We start from the raw sequence: 22,750 nt of genomic DNA, 5'->3' as shown, positions 1-22,750 counted from the left end.
CGGGGACGTGAACCGCTGTCGACTACGTGGGAGTCCAGCGACATAGCCATTACGCTAATTGCTGGTTCCCATCACTTGCATTTTTTAAAAACAAGACTGGATGACTAAGTTATCGATGATGGGTTTCTATTCAAACGGAAGAATAAATACTCTCTTTTACTTGAAAACATCTCTGCCCTGAGTGGGGAAGCCCCACACGTGTCCCATCTGAGCCTTAGGTGATGCGAGTTGCCAGCACCCATCTGGGCTGTCAGTTTCACAGTCAGTAGCCGAGTGTGGTTCAAAATGCAAAGTGCTCAGCTACGACTTGTGTTGGTTCCAGTCAGATCTGGAGGGCTGAGAAAGACAGAGCAAGGGAGGCCAAAGAAGAGGTTGAGGAAAAGGTCATCCTCTGAGGAGCAGAAGGGAGGCAGCTGAGCACAGAGAAAGGCAATCGAGCTTCTCTATATTCAAGTCTCCCCGCGCTCACGGTAATTCTGGCGTGGATGTAAGAACTAGTTGAGAAATGTCTCACTTCAGTCAGGGGCTCTCCGAGGTCAAACTGTGGATTTCCATCATCCCTGCATACACACTTTGAACTTCTCTTCACCCCAAATGAAAGCAGATGCCCAGAAATGATCTCAAAAGGTGAAAAGTCCTTTCAGAAAAGGCTGCTCAGGACGGTACCACCGGTACCACTGTGCAACTCTCTGCTCTAACACCTCCACTGCGAACAAAAGCCAGGGCTATCACACCTGCCTGCGTGCTTCTACTGCTAGTACCTCCAACCTCATTTGGGGTACCTTTTTCTTTCTCCTCTGATTTCATTTTTCTTGGTTTCTGGTTTTCTAACCCATTGGACTTTTTTCCCACGTTTGATATGGATTGGATTCCATGGTAGATCATGAACAAAATTAATATTTCTTAAAAGCTAATATTTTGGTAAAGTATCTGAATATAGCAGGAAAAAGAAAAAACAAGTAAAAATGCCTTTCTTCCCCCCCCCCCACGTCCCCCGACCCACCAAGTCCTCTGAAGTAACACTGGAGAAAAGCTTTGGGTGTTTTCAGGGACCAAGGACACTGCTTGAGAATCTCACTGTTGAGGTGACCTCCCAGTAGGAGAACTATTCTTCCAGGGGGACCCTGCTGTGCCCTTAGGAAGCCAGAGGCATTAGCACACCAGCCTCTCTCTTTCAGAGGCCAATTAGCCAGTTTGGAATATCCAGACCCGGGTTCTTTTCATTTTCTCTTTTAGCAGCTTGCCTTTTGGTCATTTACCATGCTTCATTAAGAGGGGTAAAATTGAGATCTGTCCATTTGGCTCATGGTCAGCGGCTCCACTGAGGAGGCAACTGAAGCCACTGAAAGGAGATGCGGGGATTCTCTCTGGATGAGGATTATCTGAACCAGGGGTTTTACGTCTTTTAACTAGGACTCCTTTTACAGGTAAAAACCTTGTGCACTTTGACATGACGGTAATTACACTGTTAGCATCTGTTGAGGAAATAAGAAAGAGTTGTTCATCTGTCTTCCTAGTCGTCCAACATATTCTGTTCCTCCCTCAGTTCCTCTCGACAGGAAGTTTCCTTTAGAGCCTCATTACTCGGCATGTTCTGGGGTTCGGACCCACGCAAACCAGTAAAGGTTTATGTAAAAAGCCCGATACATATCATCTGTCGGAAACTGCTCCTGACACATGTAGACAGATGGCCGAGCTGTTTTAGGATGAAGAATGCTAAACATCAAGGGAAATGAAGAAAGAAAACACACCACCAAGAGTCTGCATAGGTGTCTCCCTTTATGAAGGCTTAAATGTGGAAAGAGCTAATGATTTTCTTGCAGGTGTATGAGTCAGAAGGAAGTGAAATCAACTGTGAAAGTGCCTGAGATTGTAGACAGTCTGATTCGGACACATTTTAGCCATATTTTTACTTGTTTGGTGAACAGGGCTATGGGTTAGGATTTCAGAATATGAGGAGGGACATGCTCACGCCAGGAGCCACTACAGAGACTTGCGTAATATTCACGGGAAAATGTAGGATTCTTTTTTATGACTTGTGATCTGCATTCGAATGTTATTTCTCTTTGTGGATTATCCTGAAACATCCTTCTCCATGTCTGAGATCCATTTTCAGGTCACTTTTCTCTTCTTCATCACTGAGAAAACCGAGGTCAGCAGATAACAGCCACTCTAAGTCATCAGTCACGTCCTCATTCACGAGGCTGGGAGAGTTGCTCTCTGTTTCCTCAACTTCTCTTTCTTTCTTTCTTTCTTTCTTTCTTTCTTTCTTTCTTTCTTTCTTTCTTTCTTCCTTCCTTCCTTCCTTCCTTCCTTCCTTCCTTCCTTCCTTCCTTCCTTCCTTTCTTTCTTTCTTTCTTTCTTTCTTTTTTTCTTTAGAGGTTTTTGCTATAGGGCGCCTGCGCTCCAGAGAGACAGAAGATGAGAAATCGCCCCCCAGGGGGGATGGCCTCGCCGCAATCCCTTCTCCTCCATTCTCCTCTTGGGATCTTGGGCACGCACGCACACGCGCCCGGCGTGAATTTAAACCACCAGGTCCAGGACTTGAACCACAGTGGACTACATGGGAGTCCAGTGACATAGCCATTATGCTAACTGCTGGTCCCAATGTTTCCTTGACTACTTGGCCACCTGATCTTTTCCTATGTGTGAATGACTCCCCAGTTGATACCTCTCACTCACTTTTTCTTCCAGGCTGAAGCTCACATAGGCCCCTGCCTGCTGGACACGGCAGGTAGAGGGACGCCGACACGACACGACACGCTCACCACTCCCTCCCAACCTGATTCTCTTGCGGAATTCCTCATCTCCAGGGACCCACTGCTCCTCCACGCGTCCAGGGTAGAGACCTGGTAGAAACCTAGGTTTGTTTTACTTCTGTACACGGCCGCCTAATCTCAGAAGCACTAAGTCTTTGACCTCCTTGGCATTTCTCAGACCCATCCGCATCACTTGGCTTCACCACACGTCCTGCACGCAGGCTCCTGTCTGCCTCCCGGGTCCTCACAAGGCCTCTCTCTATTGCTGGTCAGTGAGACTCCACCTGTAGAGTGACGCTCAGCTGTTCACGACTCCCTCTGCATGCTCAGCTCCGTTCCACCCTCCACATTACCGAGGTGCAGAAACAAGGTTTTACTTCTAACCTTCTACGTGGACCCTCCTCCTAGCTTTCTTCACCTGAGTGACTCGACTCCACCTCCTCTGACCTTCTGACAGTCCCGAGCATCCGTGACCCCATCAGGCGCCCCTTGTGTGTACCTGGCCCTTAGGACCTGTGTTACGTTAGACCGTTTCACTATAATCCATAGTTCTTCCCACACCTCTTTCTTCTCTGATGATTTCAGTCAAGAGGAAAGATGACTGCCTGTCCAAATTTTCATCTGAAACATGCTGAAAATTCTTTGGTATAATTTTCTTCAAGAACTGCGCTCTGTTTTGTTCTTCTCTTTTATAGCAGCAGACTTCAAAAAGTTGGTGGAAAAATTGAATTGAAGTCTGAGTTTATCTTAGTGCACAAATGTTTTTTGAAATCCATACATAGCATATATATATATATTTTTAAGAGAAGTTTTTGCTATAGCATGCATGGGCTGGCCAGAAAGACAGAGAGGGACAGAGAGACAGAAAGTGAGAAATCACTCCGGAGGGATGGCCACACCACAATCCCTTCTCCTCCACTTTCCTCTCAGGATCTTGGGCACGCACACACACATACCCAGTGTGAGTTTTAAGCCACCAGGTCCAGGACTCGAATTGTGGTTGACTACGTGGGAGTCCAGCGATGTAACCATTATGCCATCTGCTGGTCTCCATACATAGCAGTTTTTACAATATGCATTTTCCATGAACAACTTCTTTTTTTTCTTTTTTTTTTTGGAGAGGTTTTCGCTGTAGGGCGCGTGCACTTGCCAGACAGACAAAGACAGAGAGACAGAAAGTGAGAAACCACAATCCCTTCTCCTACATTCTCCTCTCGGGATCTTGGGCACGCACGCACACGTGCCCGGCGTGAGTTTAAGCCACTGGGTCTGGGACTCGAACCACAGTTGACTATGTGGGAGTCCAGCAACATAGCCATTACACTATCTGCTGGTCCCATTTTCCATTAACTTTTGAAAGACCCCTCATGTTAGGGCAGGGTTATAATTTTCATATAACCAATAATACACGGTGCTGTGACTTCTAAGGTTAGATCTGAAGAGATGATGTCTCTGTTTCTTCATCTCTGCGACACTTGCTGTAGGAGACCTATCTCGGCCTATGAAAGTCTGAGTGTCCCAAGTTACCATGCTGTGAAGGAGGCCAGCTCAGCAAAGAGGCCAGTGCAGGTGCCCCACCGGGCCCAGCGGACTGCCAACACTGGCTACTAGAGAGGTGAAGGAATCTGGGCAACTCTCGCTCCAGGCATACAGTCAGCTGCCTTGGGGAGCTCACAGCTGAGGCCCGTCACTGCGGAGCACAGGCTCGCTGTGCCCACGTAAGTCTGACCCACGGAATTTGTGAGTGTAAGAAATGGCTCTCACCACGAGGCTCTGGAGGGGTTTCGCAGCGATGATAACTGAATACACACCCACAGTGGCACTGGGCTCGTTAACCCTCTACGGCCTTTCTTCCTGTTTTTATTTCACCTGTTCATTCTTTCACTGCGCTTCCTGGGGTCACATCTGAAATAAGTTGCTTGCACCCAAGTCTTTGTTACACAGACTCTGGGTTGGGAAGATTTAGAAGTTATTCAGATGGCTGAAAATACTGTAAGATGCTTAAATAACACTCCAAATATCCTAAGAATGGGGTAGTGATTTCAGGAGGCATGGGCAGAGTTAGGGGTCCGGAAACCCCATTGCCAGGGCTGAGGAGACTTCAGAGGTTGTTTGCAAGGATGGCAAATTAAGGGAAGGGATTCAGACTAAATGAACATATTTTTCATTTAGAAGAAAAATAGCTTTGACTCCAAAAGTCTGAAAATATGCTTCTTAAATATCAGATTTTTTTTTTTTGGAGTTAAATATTTAGAAAGGATTCATTTGACCAAGAAAAAATTAGGAATTAAAAAGGCATCTGTGAACTAGGAGGTGGAATGATTTTTATTTTTTATTTTTATTTTTTTTTTATTTTTTGAGAAGTTTTTGCTATAGGGCGCATGTGTGTGCTAGAAAGAGAGACAGAGAGACAGAAATCAAGAAATCGCCCCCCAAGGGGGATGGCCACGCGGTAATCCCTTCCCTTTCCTTCTCCTCTCGGGATCTTGGGCGTGCACACACACGTGCCCGGTGTGAGTTTAAGCCACTGGGTCCAGGACTCGAACCACAGTCAACTACACAGGAGTCCAGCGACATAGCCATTATACCAACTGCTGGTCCCTGGCATGGTGGTTAAGGTGCTTTATCAGACATGGCTGACCCTGTGGCCTGAAAACATGCCAAGTGCATGCATGCCCAAAATCTCAAAAGGAGAATGGAGGAGAAGGAATTGCAATATGGCCATCCCCTTTTGAAGGTAATTTCTCACTTTCCCTCTCTCTAGAAAGTGCATACATCCTGTGGGAAAACACACACACACACACAACATAAAACAAAACACATGGCAATTGTGATATCATTAGACAGAGTGAAATGATTAATGTTTCAACATACAGAGCATTCTACTTTTATTTGGTAGATTCCATCGTGTGGCAGCATTATGGGTTGAGAGAGAGAGAGAGAGAGAGAGTTTGTGTGTGTGTGTCTGTGTGTGTATGCTTTTCTTTTTTTTTTTTTTTTTTTGGAGAGATTTTCGCTATAGGGCGCGTGCACTCACCAGACAGAGAGAGACATAGAGACAGAAAGCGAGAAATCACCCCCCAGAGGGGATGGTCATGCCGCAATCCCTTCTCCTCCATTCTCCTCTCGGGATCTTGGCACACGCGCCTGGCATGAGTTTTAAGTCACCGGGTCTGGGACGCGAACCGCGGTCGACTACATGGGAGTCCAGCAACATAGCCATTACACTAACTGCTGGTTCCCTGTGTGTGTATGCTCATCTGAAATACAGGAATCTGATGCTCAGAAAACATTTGAAACGATGACCACCCAGAAGTCTTGACCAAAGAGTTCACAGATGGAAGTCCATATAAATCTAGTTTCCCACCATGTTCATAATAATGATACCTACAAAGCTATAATCAAATGTTGGTCTCTTTTCTCTGACCACATTCCATCGCCCAACACCCACTTGCATGCCGTTGCCTGACTCGTTTCTTTATCACATTTATCTCAGCTCCTATTTAAGAATCTGGAGAAACTTGAAGGAGTGGGGATGTGTCTGGGGATCTAGCCCAGTGCCTGAGACATATTTATAATATTTGTTGAGTGAATTAAGCAGTGTCATAAGGCCAATGCATCCCATCGCTTAGATCATAAATGCTGTTCATTCTTGTTTAGTTGTCAGTGCTGCGCCCCACCTAGATTGACCCCAGATTGCAAAACTGTAATGAATGAAACCCAGACTGAGTGTCTCTCTTCAACACAGGCAGAAACAGCCTCCTTTGTTAACAAGCATACCATTCTGGTATCTCGTGTCCTTAACTACATTGCAGGGAAGTTCACCTATTGCTCAGAGAGATATAAATTGCTTTTTACAAGTATTTAATGCATGGCTGCTGAGAATATTAGAGACAGAGAGCAAGAATATTGTTGGAATGATTACAATGATTCAACGGTCGATGCCAAGTAAAAGTTAGTTCCAGTTGTCCCATTAACAGCGAAAACTTGGGGATTGCCAGACACTACTATCTGTGCAATTTGGCACAATTGTTAGCAGACCAGAATTGCTATGACGACGCTAGTGCAGCCAGGACTGTGCCAAGCAGTATCGGCTACAGGAGACGCAACACCTTCCAGAGTGGCACACTGCATGAAATTAGTCACTGTTAGCATACGTACCACTGCCCATGCTCCATTTAATCCTCAGAACAGCCCTACCTGGAGATGTATTAATACCAACAAGTGAGGACACTGGGGCATGGAGAGGCTAGCTAACCCGTCCACGGATACTTACCTCGTAAGTGGCAGAACGGCGACTGAAATCCCACAGTTCTGTCTCCAACAGCCATGCTCCAATTGCCATGTGAGACTGCTCCTCATAAATGCTCTGCCTACTGGCTGTCTTGAAAATGCCTGTTCTTTTTTGTTTATTATAATTTAAACATTCAATCACCATACATCATTCAGATTGTGAAGAGACTTTACTCAGCATGATACACACCTCAGTCCAGCCCAGCTGAGACCACATACACATCCTCGTCAACAGATAATAAGCCTTTGCTGTGTCCCACAAGTGTCTTACCTCTCCATTCACCCCCCAAATTTCCTTTCCTGTGCTCTTCCCCTCCCACACCCTCTTTCCACTTTGTCTCTAGTCCCCATTGCCATTTCTAATGCTTTTCTGTCCTCCAGTCTCTACCATAGCGTGTGGACAGTTGGTATATGCCAGGTGGAGACATACAGTTTCACAGGCTGACTTGATTCGCTCAGCAATAAATCTTACATATTGTAAATATGTTAGAAATAGGATCCAACAGGGGCTGGCAGGTGGCCTGGTGGTTAAAGGCACTGGGCTCCCACATGAGCGACTGTGGTTCAAGTCCCAGACCTGGCAGCTTGCTTTTTCATTTTCCCTCTCTCTCACTGGTCAAATATATAATTAATACTGATACTAAATAAAGTTGAATAAAACAATTCTTTAAAAAAGAAATATAATTCAACAAATGCAGAGAATATAACTGCTTTATCTTTAAGTCTGATTATCATAGATTTAAGGCTCACGCTGATGCTAAAATAATTTCCTAACCGAACTTTGTGCGATTTTATTAATATTGTAACTAGTCCCATGGTACTACCTGGAAAGCTAAAAGTATTTTCTAGTCTGCATCATTTTAATGGGATATTTTTTAGAGACAATCGACCAAATAACACAGAAATACTTAAGTGTAGCTTTACAATCGCTCGGGACCACGCATCTGCTCTCTGTAAACTTCAGCAACGAAGCAAAATGCCAGTCATCCGGTACTACGGATCCCGAATGCAGGGCCTGGTCCGTCTCGGCGTGCACTGGCACAGAGCAGGTGCTCACAGCAGACGCACTGTTCTTCCCTCCCCGCCCAGCACCTCCTCTCCCCTTCCCTTCTCTCGCTCCTCCCGCCCTCTTCCCTGAACCACTGACATCTTCACTCCATTGCCAGGATGCACCTCCCAGACCTCGGCAGCACTGACTGCACCCGTGCTCCTAACGGAGACCTGGATCTTCCATTTGCGCCGCTCCTCTCGCTGCCATGTCCAGTAAGTTAGCGGTGGGAGGAGAGATTCTCTGACTCTTAACTGCTGTTTCTGAATACTGATTCTCCCATCTTTTTGGAAGTTGAGGCCGTTTACTCTAGAACAATCTAATCTTCAGTTGCTTCTCTTATTTCTTTACTTATTTGAGAGATTTTTTGCTATAGGTCCCATGCTTTCACTGAAGAGACAGACGGAAAGCGAGAAATCACCACTATTTCCCCCTACACTCCTGGGAGGATGGCCATGCCACCATCCTTCCTAACCCTCTCCTCTCGGGATCTCGGGCACATACACGTGCTCCCAGCCACCAGCCCAGAACTTGAGCTGTGGTTGACTCCATGGGAGTCCAGCGATGTAACTATTAAAACATGTGCTTGTCCCAACTTCTCTTCGTTTACTACAGATTCTAGTCCTGGTCATACACACCTCTCTCGCACTAGTTCCACTAGTCTCTCCAGGGGAGGCTGAATACTGGTGCCAGCCCAGTGCACTGCAATTCCAGGAGGGATCGCTGGGCTGCAGCCTTTACCTCCGCGAGCGCTCCATTCAGAAGGCCTCACTCCCCGACACCTCATTCTGCTCTCCACTGCCCCTCCTGTCTGTCCCTCCTGGTGTGCGACCTTCGTCCCCTGGTATCCTGCCTCCCGTCGCCTTCAACCAGAAAAAGCTCAACACTGAGAATTTAAGCTGCAACCCATCTTTTCATCTTCGCCTCAAATTATCCTGGAGAAAACCCCACAGCCTTGCAGAGAGAAACCATTATGAGTCAAGCTCCTTCGCTTTTGAGGGGTCTTGTGCTCATTCTTGGCCTTCTCTCTCTGTTTTTCAGTGACTCCTTTAGATCTTCCCCACTCACCTCCCACTGCGGCTCCGTTTTAGTAGGCGGCACCGTCCCCACTGCGCTCAGAGAGTTCAGACTACCAGCTGTGACCCATCTCAGCTTCCCAGCCGTGTTTGCCAAGTTACCTTCCACAGTACTCTACCCGTTTCCATCCGTTTCAGGAGAGGGGGCCTCTCCCGTAGTCTTATGACTTTTATTTTTTAAATTTTATTTTTATAACCAGAGGGGTGTGTGTGCTCAAGTGACACGGTCATGTCACAATCCTTTTCCCTCCATTATCTCTACCTCATCAGAAAGTGGGGCATGCACACATGCCGTGAGACCAGGATTTGAACAACATTCAACCATGAGGTGCCTGGTTTCCTACACCTAGGGCTGGACCACCGTGCTAAGGGGCTTGAGTAAATCTTCTCTACTTGCATCTTTCACCCACCCTTCTAAATTAGTGCTTCAACAGCTTTGTTATCCCTATGCCAGATAGAATTCCAACCTCTTTTTTCCCCTTCTACTGCCATTTTAAACGCATGCTTGACTTTCTCCCACCCAGATCAAAAACAGGCAACTCAAGACAAAATAACTAAAACAATGAACAGAAAATCAGAACATACCTGAAATCAAATCTCAGACTATGCCCATTTATAACCCATTTCTGAAACACATCTCCAGGTGACAGACCCTCACTGACGGTGCCACTGCCTTCACATACTTGGCTACTTCTTGTCTTTCTGCATGTGATCCACTGTCCATGGAATATTTTTGTCCTGGGTTGGGCTGGGGTCTCCTCTGAATTGATTTGGAACATTGCATCCACTTTGCCACTGAGGTCCCTTCACTCTACTATTTTCTGTGTTTTTTTTTGTTTGTTTGTTTTTGTTTTCTATAGGGCATGTATATCAACTGAAGAGAAAGAGAGAGGGAAAATGAGAAATCAGCCCCCAGAGAGGATGGCCATGCTGCAATCCCTTCTCCTCTATTTTCCTGTTGGGATTTGGGCACACACCCACATGTGCCCAGCGTAATTTTCAAGCAGCTGGGTTTGAATCATTCAGCTGGCAATGTAGGATCCAGCCACCTTTACCGACCTACCGACCTGATGGTCCCCACATCACTCTACTTGAGTAGACAGTGAGAGCCTTCAGAGCATGGGACACATCATGGCCATTATTGTGTACCATGGACTGACACAACATTGGACCAAGAGCAGAAAATCAGTAAGTACTTGTTAAATAACTGTTTCCATGTACAGTCCTACAAAGTTACTTTGCTTCGTTCGTATTGCCTGCTTGTTGCTTCCATCTAAGTTGATCCTTTGTGACCCAACACATTGCTGCTCCCTATCAGAACATTATTACTCTCGTTGGCCTCACAGAGCTCGGGCGGAGGTCTTGGGGAGCTCCTCATAGTCACAGAACTCTCCTCATACAGTCAGCCAGCCAGTACAACATACTCCTCCCTCATGCTTCCATTGCTGTTCTCCAGTGTTTCTTGACTTCTGGATACTATAGACTAGTAAAATCCCAAACTATTATGGACATAGGATTGGATGCTAATTTTTATTATCTAAGTAAAGTGCTTTAATCGACCCCAAACAAACTTCTGTTATCATCATAACTTTGTAAAAGCAGGGGTATTTTTGCTATAGGGCGCGTGTGCTCGCCAGACAGACAGAGAGAGACATAGAGACAGAAAGCGAGAAATCACCCCCCGGGGGGGATGGTCACGCCACAATCCCTTCTCCTCCATTCTCCTCTCGGGATCTTGGGCACGCATGCACACGTGCCCGGCGTGAGTTTTAAGCCACTGGGTCCAGGACATGAACCGTGGTCGACTACGTGGGAGTCCAGCGACACAGCCATTACGCTAACTGCTGGTTCCCAAAGCGGGGGTATTTTTAATAGTAACCAAAAAAGCAGAAGATAGAATATAGGACAGGGCTTTAAACGGGATATATTTAACACTATAAAGCATTCAGTATGTTCTGTGGAAGTCTTCTTGGGGTGTCATAACAGAACACCACGGACTGGGCAGAATAAACTAGAGAGCTGCTTTCTTACAGTTCTGGAGGCTGGAAGTCCAAGATCAAGGTGCTGGCAGTGGTGGTTCCTTCCTGCCTTGCAGACTGCCTTCTCATCATCCTTTCACTTGGCCTTTCCTGTCTGTGTCCTCCTGGTGTCTTTTTCTCTGCTTATAAGAACGCCAGTCCTTTGGGATCAAGGTCCACCCTTATGACATAATTTGACCTCATTACCTTCTCATAGGTCCTATTTTCTAACACAGTCCCACTGTGTTAGAAAATTCAACATATGAATTTCAGAGGAGTTGCTATTAAGCACCCCCCAAATTAATCTTATTATTTTCATTTTACTGATCATTGGAAATTCGTTTTGATACCAATCTATAGGCTAACATTATAAACACCACATACCTGTTTTATTTATTTAATTTTTTTTCTTGCAACAACTTTTCATCTCTTAAATGGCAACACGCTTTGAGGCATTTATTTAGATAAATGTATCCATCCATTCAAAAATATTCACTGAGCACCTAACCATGCAAATGGAATGCAATTGAATCTTGTCAACTATGTCATGCAACGAAAGCTAAGCCAAAAATCAGGAGATCTGAACTCTGACGACCTCTCTGGGCTTAAATTTGTTTATCTTTAGAGTGGGGATAATCACATAGTTTTCCTTAATCCATTAGAAAAAAATTTATAAAGGTAATATCTGCTTTTTTAAAATGTGGGAAGCACTATACAGATATAAGATATAATCATACTTATTATATATAATACAGTGAGTTCAAAATATTAAGACATGTAAAAATTAAATGAAAAAACTTAATAATACACAACCCCCTCATTTAAAAAATAATTTGCCGTAGGACGTGTGTGCTTGCCAGAGAGATACAGAGAAAGCGAAAGTGAGAAAGCGCCCACTCCCGGGAATGGCCACAATCTTTGTCCTTCTATTCTCCTCTTGGAATTTTGGGCACGTACACACACTTATGTTCCCAGAATGTTTTCTAAACGGCAAGATCTGGGACTCAACCACGGAGTTGGCCATATGGGATCTGTTGGCCTTACCCACCATGCCACCAGCTGGCCCTACAATTCTCTTATAAATTTATTAGACTACTCTATCAGAGAAATGGAGGCCTCAGACTGAGAATTATCTCAGTAGGCTGGAATGATGGGTAAGGAGAGGTATATGCAAATTGAACGAGATTAGATTTAATTGAGACATATGCCAACCATATATTTAGACTTAAAAAAACACAACAAACAAAATAACCCACTTCCACTGAACAAGAGGAAAGGCCTAAGGATCGTGTTCATGTAAATATACCTTTTGCTTATAGGTGGTGATAAGATCAATATAAACCACCATGTGGTGCAGGTGGTAAAAAATAAAGAACAAACATACTGCAATCACGGATTGAATTAGTATTGACATACGGCCCAGAACAAGCAAGGAAGGCATCCTGCTGTGCCCTGCCTTGCTCAGGGCAGACGGGAAATGCCTTATGAGCTAGAGAGCTATTAGCAAGCAAGAAGGCATCTAGAAGACATTGTTTAGAGACCTTGAAACTTTCGCCAGGAAGAAAATGTTGAAATAACTAAGAAGATATACCTCACAGGGAAGGGCGACATATTTCCTGCCTGCTTTCAAACGTTGAAAGGTTCATTATGTAGTAGCAAACATTCTCTATGATGCTTCGGAGAACTATCCTTTACAACTGTCCGCCTAAGATCTCTGACCAAATAGTAACAGCACAAGAGAGGGAGTAAGAAGAGTGTCTTGAACTGTGTCTACTCTTCTATTGAGCTGGTTCAGGGCTTACGCACAAACAAGGCTAAGTTTCATCAAGAACCTAAACCAGACTGGTAGTCCACCAATGTATACACCAAACGTGTCCATGGTTAAAGAACCACCTCCATCTTACAATGCGTTATAATTAAGCCAGAGAAAGCTATTCTCCAAGACTAGTACCAACAGAACAGAATTTGGGTTAATTCCTAGGAGGGTGTAAGAACAGTTTCACATTAAGTCAAAGGAGAGCTATTAACACCAACTAATAAAATGTCTGGAATTTATTCATAAGAGATGAAATCAGTTAAAAATAGAAATTGTGCAAATATTTTAGAATGAGTTAATGAACATAGATCTAAAATGAGTTTTGAGAAATAAACTGTTGTGAAGAATTTGCTTACCTTTGTGGCAAGGGTGTCCAAGTGACAACACTTTTTCCCAGTTTTCTTTTTGTCTTTGCATGCTCTGTGACATGGATTTGTCTTAACGTGGTTGTTACTGAGTAAGAGGTGATTCTCCTCAAGAAAAATACTCCGTGTGTGTGTGTGTGTGTGTGTGTGTGTGTGTAGTGTAGATGTGAGTGTGTGTGGTGTTTAAATATATATGAGGCGGGTCTTCTAAAAGTTCATGAAAAATGCATATTATGAGAAAGTTACGCATGGGATTTCAAAATCTTTTACACCAAAATCAATCATACTTTAATACCATTTTCCATAAGCTTGAAGTCTCTTCAGATATATAAGATGGAGTTCATATTTTAAAAAGTAATAAATATTGGGAACCAGCAGTTATCGTAATGGCTATGTCGCTGGACTCCCACGTAGTCGACCGCGGTTCACGTCCTGGACCCGGTGGCTTAAAACTAACGCCGGGCGCGTGTGCGTGCGTGCCCAAGATCCCGAGAGGAGAATGGAGGAGAAGGGATTGCGGCGTGACCATCCCCCCTGGGGGGTGATTTCTCGCTTTCTGTCTCTATGTCTCTCTCTGTCTGTCTGGCGAGCGCATGCGTCCTACAGTGAAAATCTCTCCAAAAAAAAAAAAAAAGTAATAAATATTGTAGAACATTTACTGTTAATTTTAGTCCTTTTACTATTCCCTTACTACGTCATATTAAACCTGAACACTTGCTAAACTGCACCGCCTGTTTGAGCTGGAAATACCAGCGGGATAGAAATGCCCTTGTCCGAGCTGGCCTGAAGCCAGCCTTGCCACAGGCAGTGGGTCTTCGGAGGGCCAGAGTGTGCCTAGGAAGAGGGACTTCAGCAGTTCCTGGTCAAGACGTTTCACTTCCCTCTCTTCGCCAGGAACCTTCATGTACTCGTACACTAGAGTCCACGAAAGCAGCAATAACGAAGGCAGCAAATGCTTAGGAGTCACAAAAACATTGCCAAGTTTTCACATCTGGACTTCATCACGGCAACCCTGACCTCAGGGCGCAGCCCAGACGTTAAGGACAGTAACCATCCAGCCTTTGGGTGAGTGTCATCCTCTACTCTCGGCTGGGCTGGACTGAGGTGTGTGTCATGCTGGGTAAAGTCTCTTCACAAACCAAATGATGTATAGCGATTTAATGTGTGAATAATAATAAAAATATATAAATAAAATAAAATTTAAAAAAGTTCATGGAAAAAACTAATAAAAAAATCCCTTCTGCAAAAATTCTTGAATACATACGGCTTAGGGGCAGAAGCAGTCCAACAAGTAAGGGGCCAGCTTTGGGATTAGAGATGCATTCATCTCCCTAGGGTGTCATGGTCACCTACTTGGAAATCTTACCTTCTCCTTCTCCCCTCTCCAATCTCAAATGAAAAAAGAAGAAAGAAAAGAATCAAAAGCCCTTGGAAAGAACAGCAAAGAGGAAACAGTGGGTGTAAAAGTGAGAAGTAAGTAGTCCTTTGCTTTGGTGGACATGAGGCAGAGGCCAGGACACTCTTCTGATTGATCATTTAAAGGCAGCCTGTCTTTCTCCGTCGTAGTGTGCTAGGACAAACTTCTGGATTCTTGGGTTCTGTGTATATCCTTTTATAGTTGCTAGGCATTTGAAGATTTATGTGAGTATTGATTAGGCTGCAAATGGAAAGAAAACTATAACATATATCTTACATTTTTTTCTTTCTTTTTTTTTTTTCATTTAAGGTTTTTGTCATAGGGTTCATGTGCTTGCCAGAGAGGAGAGAGACAGATAGAGATGTAGAGGGGGAGAGTGGGAAATGACCCCCACTCAGAAGCTGGCTATGCCACAGTCCCTTCTCCATTCTCCTCCTGAGATTTGGGGTGCACATTGACCTGCACATTCACCCAGCATGATTTTCAAGTCACTTGGCCTGGGACTCAGACTGTGATCAGCCATGTGGGAGTCCAGTGCCTTAACCATCAAACCACCTGCTGGCCCCTCCTCTTTCCAGAGGGCACATGCAATTAAGAGAGAGAAAGGAGAGACAGAAAGCACCCTGCAGTTTGGCAAGGCTACAGCACAATACTCCCCCCTCCATTCCTCCAGCTCAATCAAAGACATTAATTACACTAAAGGCAGAGAGGGGGTCTTATTTTTAAAAATATATTATCTTTTTAAAGTTTATTTGTTTCTCCTATGAGAGATAGAGACAGAGACAGAAGAAGAAGAGAGAGACAGAAGAAGCCTGGTCTCCCTGGGCATTCCCATACGGCTATTGCTATATGCTGTAGCTTGCCATGAAGGATATTCTTTAAATGCACTGTTCCATTTTTTTCTTTCTTTTATTTTTTTAAGAGAGATTTTTTTCAATACATGTGTTCTCATTGGAGAGACATAGAGAGAGAAAGTAAGAAATCACTCCCTCGAGGGATGACCTTGCTACAATCCCTTCTCTTCCATTCTCTTTCTGGGATTTTAGGCATGTATGCACATGCACCTGATGTGAGTTTCAAGCCACTGGGTCTGGGACTCAAACTGCGGTCGGTCATGTAGGAGTCCAGCACCTTAACCACTACGCCACCTCTGGCCCTTGCACTTTGCCATTTCCAACTCCCTTCATTATCTATCATCTGCTCACTGGCTTGCTTGTGCTGGAAGATACCAATCCAGACCAAGGCCAACTCTAAATGTTGACAACAGCACATTCAAGACATTACAAAATAGCTGCCCATGGGGGTGTCAAGGCTTGAATCATAAAACTAAGTTCTTTATTAGAATTTTCCTTTTTAAAATCTTGCTAGAGGGTGCATGCACTCACTGGAAAGACACACAGAGGACAAGAGAGAAAGCTCCCCCCCATGGCGTATGGTCATACCACAATCCCCTCTCCTCCATCTCTCCCACCTCTTGGAGGTGCAGAAGTGTCTGGCATGTTTCTCCAGCCACTAGGTCTGGAACTTAAATTGTAGAGTTGGCCATATGGGATCTCGCTGCCTAAATTGCCAGACTATGAGCTGGCCTCTTTCTAGACTTTTGCACCTGATCTTGTCATGCAGTTCTTACCTTATAAAAGAAAGAAAACAAAAAGTAAAAAGTCTAACATGCCATTGAGTAAGTAAACAGCACTGTAATTATTGGTAGAAATGATCTTACGTGATATAATTCAGGATATGATGCCAACTTTCTTCAGTCAGCTACAGAAAAAGAAAATATAAAGCAATAGATGCTGTGGGGAAGAAACATGCTTAAGGTCGAGTGTTCTAATCCTAAGCAGTTGTCCCTGGTTGACTGCATGGGAACTGCATAGCAGTCTCTCTCACTGTATGTTTACTTAGTATCAAGCTTTGTAGGTACTTTAACAAAGCAATGAAAATCTGTTTTCTAGTTATAAAGTGGCTAAGGAAATAAAAGAGGGAGATAAAAGTCAACTTAAAATAAAATATATGTGAGCCCTAATGACAGATTTTTTCCAAGGCTATTAAGTGGCAGGGAGCCACAATTAAGTAATTCCTTAAACACAACAAATTTTGATTCCCTTGTACAGCTTTAAAGTGGCTACTCTCTCAGCTTGAGCCACCCAGCAAGTCGCAAGTGCAAGGGTGACAGAAACAAAACATTCCAGGATCTGAAGATAAACAGCCTGCGCCTCACCAGAACTCTTCAGATCTTTCAAATACTCCTCCTTCACATTTTTCTTTAAGGGACTGACGAAGTATAAATCCTTGACTTCACAAAGGAAACTGAAGCTTTGCCCTGAATCTTCTGAAGTAATAGATCAAGAAAATGTAGAAAAGTACAGGAAAGTGATATTTTTACTATTTGTTAAAAAAATATGCTATAAGAATATGAAGATAGGAGGGAATTTAGATTTTTAAAAGCTGTTTATTTATTTATTCCATGAAAGAGAGACAGAGAGACTGGTGGCTCTGTTGGGGCCCTCTCACTGTAATCTATTCGTAGTCCTGAGTGGCCTAGCCTGTGGGCCACCTGTGCCCCTAGTGCTCGGGAGCTCTGGCTCACAAACGAGGATCGTCCCCATGTGAGTACAGCTCCATTACCAAGTGCCACTGCCCACTGCCTGGCTCCTGCATTGTTACTGGTTTCTAAAAATGGCTACCCACAGACCTCTCCACTTACTTTTTTTTTCTTTTTTTTTTAAAATAGATGTCTTTATTTATTTAACATCATTTGTTATTATTTTTCATTTGACCAGAGAGAGACAGGGAGAAAGGGAAAACGAGAAAGCAAGGCAACTGGAAGCACCGTCGGCCATGTGGGAATCCAGGGTCTTTACCACACCACCAGCCGGCCCTCCACTTACTTTTTAAAAATTTTAATTGCATTTAATCACTATATATCTTTACATTGTACAACAATGCTTTTTCCAGCACGAATACCATGTGTATCAGTCAAGACAAAGATATCACAATATACATTATTATGAGCAAATAGCTCCTTTTTGGTCAATTAAATGTATTTCTTTTCCTGTTTCCTTCCCTCCCTTCCTCCATTACCCACCCTGTGTCACCCCTAGCCTTACCATCTCTACTATCTAACATGGCCCTTCCAGGTATTATACCCTGTCAAACTTCCCTTTCGTCTCTAGAGTGCAGACATTCAGGGTATATTGAGTAGGGATGTACAAAGTTGGTCTTTCATAGTCTGTTTTTTTTGACTTAACATTAAGTCTTCCATATTCATCCACTTTGTACTGAATGTCAGGGTCTCATTGTTTTTTATGGCTGAGTTATATCCCATAGAGTATATATGTCATATTTTTTTCAATCCAGTCATCTATTTTTGGATATTTGAGTTGATTCCATGTCCTAGCAATTATAAATAATGCTGCAATAAACATGGATGTGCAAGAGTTTTTCTGATTGAGGGTTTTTCTATCCTTTGGGTAAACACCTAAGAGTGGAATTACTGGGTCCTAAGGTAGTTCTATTTGTAGGTTTCTGAGGAATAGTATTCTCTGATGATATTTTATATTTCTGTTATGTCCATTTTAATAACTCCTGTTTCCTTGCTGCATTCTTTCTCAGTTCTTGATTAATCTGGCTAACGGTGTGTCAGTTTTATTTATCTTCTCAAAGAACCAGTCTGGTTTCCTTTATTTTCGGTATAGTTCTTTTATTCTCTATTTCATTTATTTCTGCTCGAATCTTTATTATTTCTGTTCTTCTGGACTTTTTTTTTTAATTGTTGTTTTTCCAGTTCCCCAAGTTGTGTCATTAGAGTTTTTGTTTTGTTTTATTTTGTTCTTTTGCCACCTTTTTGTGTGTGTTTTTTTTTTTGGGGGGGGAGGGGTGAGGATTAATTGCTATGAACTTCCCTATTAGGATTGCTTTTGCTGTATCCCATACGTTATAAATACTTGTTTGCTCATTGTCATTGATTTCTTTGAACCTTTTGATTTCAGTCTTAGGTTCTTCTATAATTGTAAAGTCATTCAGGAGTTAGTTTAGTTTCCATGTGCTTGTGTATTTTTGAGGCTCTTTCTGTAGTTGATTTCAAGTTTGAGTCCATCATGGTTGGAAAAGATGCTGGATGTAGTTTGCATACATCTGAATTTGAAAAGGCTTGTTTTGTGCCCTATCATGTGGTCAGTCTTTGGAAATGTTCCATGTGGGGGTGAGAAAAATGTATATTTTGTGATAGTTGGGTGAAATACTCTGAAGATGTCTGTCAAGTCTATTTCATGGATGGCATCATTTAGATCTTGTATCTCCTTGTTTATTTTTTGGTGAAATGATCTATCCAGGAGTCAGCGGGGTGTTGAGAGATCCCTTACAATTATTGTGTTGTAGTCTATCTTTCCCTTGAGATTGAACAGTCTCTTTGTGAGGTATTTAGGTGCTCTAGTGTTGGGTGCATATTTACAAGTGTTATATCTTCTTGGTGAACAAGTCTTTTTAGTACTATATAATGCACATCTTTGTCTCTTCTCACACCTTTCATCTTAAAGTCTATTTTGTCCAAAATTAGTATTGCAACTGCAACCTTTTTTTTTGTTTGTTTCTATTTGCATAGAGTATCTTTTCTCAGCCCTTCACTTTCCATCATGTATATCCTTATCAGTGAGGTGTGTTTTTTGTAAGAAGCACAAGTACTAAGACTTCTATTTTTGTATCCATTCAGCCAGTCTGTGTCTTTTAATAGGAGAATTTAATACATTAACATTAAGCATTATTACGAGTATTTACAGACTTATCCCTGTCATTTTGTTAGGCAGTTTGTCAGTTATTTTCATTCTTGTATTTCTGTTTGTCTCTCTTTAGGTATCCTGATACAATAGTCCCCTCAGTACTCCCTGTAGAGCTGGCCTAGTATTGGTGAATTCTTTCAGTTTCTGTTTAACTAAGAACATTTTTATTTGTTCTTCCCATTTGAAGGATAATCTTTCTACATATAGTATTTATTGAAATTGTTTATCTTTTAATGTTTTGAATACATCGTTCCATTCTATCCTTGCCTGCATTGTTTTAGTTGAGAGGTCTGATGTTAGCCTAATAGGATGACCTTTATAAGTAACTTGATGTTTCTCCCTTGCCAGTTTTAGAACATTGCCTTTGTATTTAATTTTTACCAATCTGGCTATGATGTGTTGGGGAGAGGATCTTTTTATGTTGATTCTATTTGGGGTTCTTTTTATTTCTTGGGTCTTAATTTCTCCATTTTTCTCTATATTCGGAAAATTTTCAGATAGTATCTCATGAAAGAGGTTTTACATAACTTTATCAGCTTCTTTATCTTCTGGAAAACCCATTTTATGGATATTTGGGTATCTACAATTTTCTGTATGTTGTCCTCATTTTTTTTCATTATTTTCCCCAATCTTTTTGGTGATGTGGTCTACGTTGGAGACTTTGTCTTAGAGGTCAGGAATTCTTTCTTCTGCATTGTCCAATCTGCTTTTAATTGGTTTCTAGGGGGATTTTAATTTCTTGTGTTGTATTCTTCATTTCCAGAAGTTTTGCTTAATTCTTTTTCAGAGTGTATATTTCTTCTTGAAATTCCACTTTCATATCCTGAAATGATTTTCTCATTTCCTAGAACTGATTGTCTGTTTTCTCTTGCATCTCATTGACTTTTGTCACTATGAATGTTTGGAATTCTTTTTCTGACATTTCTGTGTAATCCTTTGTGCTATCCCTTGTGGTGAGGGGCTATATGCTCACCTGAGGGAGACTTACTCCTCATTTTTCTCATGTTTCTGTGAGATTTGTGCTGGTTTTGGTCATCTGATGCAGTATTCACTTTTTCCTATTTATTGGAGTAGATTCTGTAATATTAGAGGAGGAACTTTCACCTTTAGTTCTTGGGTGTGTTCTTATTGAAGGGCTGTGTCTCCCAGATCAGAGCAGTTAATGGGTGACTCCAGATGCTTGGCTCCTCTACCAAACATTCAGCTCTTGATGAGGTGGTAGCAAGCTAAAGAGATATAACTCGGTGAAGAGGACCGAGTCACACACTGCACTTAAGGCAAAGTTCCAAAGTTACTCTCAGGGCCTGAGGGTGCACTCACGAGAGGAGGCTTGCCAAGGTCAGGCTCATGTCTCCTGGTGCGTGGGGTGAGCCCAGGCCACTAGATGTTGGTCAATAAGTGTTGAATGTCCCAAAATTAACTCCCAGGCCCTGAAGGTGGACCCACGAGGTTTCAGCACTCAAAGTGATTCATGATTTACTTATACTTGTGGAATAGTGGAGACACAGTGAAAATGAGTTTTTTTTTCTTTTTTTTTTTTTAATTTCCATAGGGCGCATGCACTTGCCAGCAAGGGATGGCTGCATCGCAATCCCTTCTTCACCATCTCTCCCTCCCTGTGAGATTTCTGGCACCCACAGACATGGGCCTGGCATGTTTCTTGAGTTGCTGATACAGGACTCAAGTCCTGCAGTCAGCCTCATGGAATCTAACCACCTTACCACCACATCACCCACTGGCCTGAAAGTGAGCTTCTTTCTCTACTTACTATCAATATTCTGTTACCTGTTTGTACACAGTCTTGTCATTTCTCACAGGGGCAGGACATAGTCTACAGCTAGATTCTAAAACAATTTCATTTTTCAAGTAAGGAAACTGAGCAAGAAAATAGAAAGATTGAAACTGTTATTGTCAAATGCCACTCAGCCATTCCAGTGGTATTTGGCATGAACAATTATGACTACCAAAGACCTGTGGTCACTTTAACACCACCCAACACAGAACACAAATGCCCACAGATGAGAAATGTTAAATTATAATGAGCCCCAAGGTTCTGAACTGAGTGCAGTTAGAATACTTTACTGTTACAAAAACATCTGAACAGAGTGCTAGAGTCCTTTAGGACCTTGTGGGGCGGCGGGGGCGGTCTCTGCAATAAGGGACCCCAAATATTGTTAGCTTCATGATAAATCCACTTCTGCCTATGGGATGTGGGGGAGGAGAACTTCATTATTTTTATTATTTTAAAAAAAATAGACACTACAATCTTTGAAATTTTCACAACTTCTTCAAACCTATAACATTTCCTTTATTTATTTCCCACCTGCCCTACTTAAATTGGCATGTGGGGGCTAGCAGTTAGTGTAATGGCTATGTTGTTGGACTCCCATGTAGTTGTGGTTCGAGTCCTGGACCTGGTGGCTTAAATTCACATTAGGTGCATGTGCTTGCATGCCCAAGATTCCGAGAGGAGAATAGAGAAGAAGGGATTGTGGCATCACCATCCCTCTGGGGGGGGGTGATTTCTCGCTTTCTGTCTCTCTGTCTCTCTCTGTCTTTCTGATGAGCACATGTGCCCTATAGCAAAAAAGTCTCTCAAAAAAAAAAAAAAAGAAAAAAAAGAAAACGTTGGCATGTTGACTTGTTTCTTTCTGAGAAAGTGAGGAGAATGTTGACTTATTAGGACTGGTGGGTGTTCTCTTGCCTGAAAAAAGTAAGTATTGGTATGCTATGCAGATATGTGTTCAAGAGATGGTCCTTTCTGTTTAAGCATATTCCTATATGAAATAACAGCAAAAAATAATATAAATGAAAAGATGTATGTAAATAATTATAGGCCTTTAAAAAAATTGGTAAGTCCAATAAGTTTCCAGATGATGGACATCAGTAAAAACTGACATTGTTCTGAACATTAGTGAAGGAAGAGAATTAAAATGTGGGTAGGATGTGGACTAAGGGGACTGAGCAACATTCGTAGAGACCGGAACAAACTCCAGTGGGAGATGGACACAGTGCTTCTGCGGGTCAGTGAGGAGACGGCTGTGGCTAAGGAGTGCTAGCTGTAGCTCCAGGTGGGCAGTTACCAGAATTCGCAGAAGCAGTTGAAGGGGGTTTGATGTGATGTGCCTGGAAATGGCAGGATCTCGAAGGCTTTTGAGAGCAGTGACAAAGCGAAGAGGGCAG

This window comes from Tupaia chinensis, unplaced genomic scaffold, assembly GCF_000334495.1.
Source record: "Tupaia chinensis unplaced genomic scaffold, TupChi_1.0 Scaffold000619_1, whole genome shotgun sequence".
NCBI lineage: Eukaryota > Metazoa > Chordata > Mammalia > Scandentia > Tupaiidae > Tupaia > Tupaia belangeri.
This window is presented reverse-complemented; position numbering follows the sequence as displayed.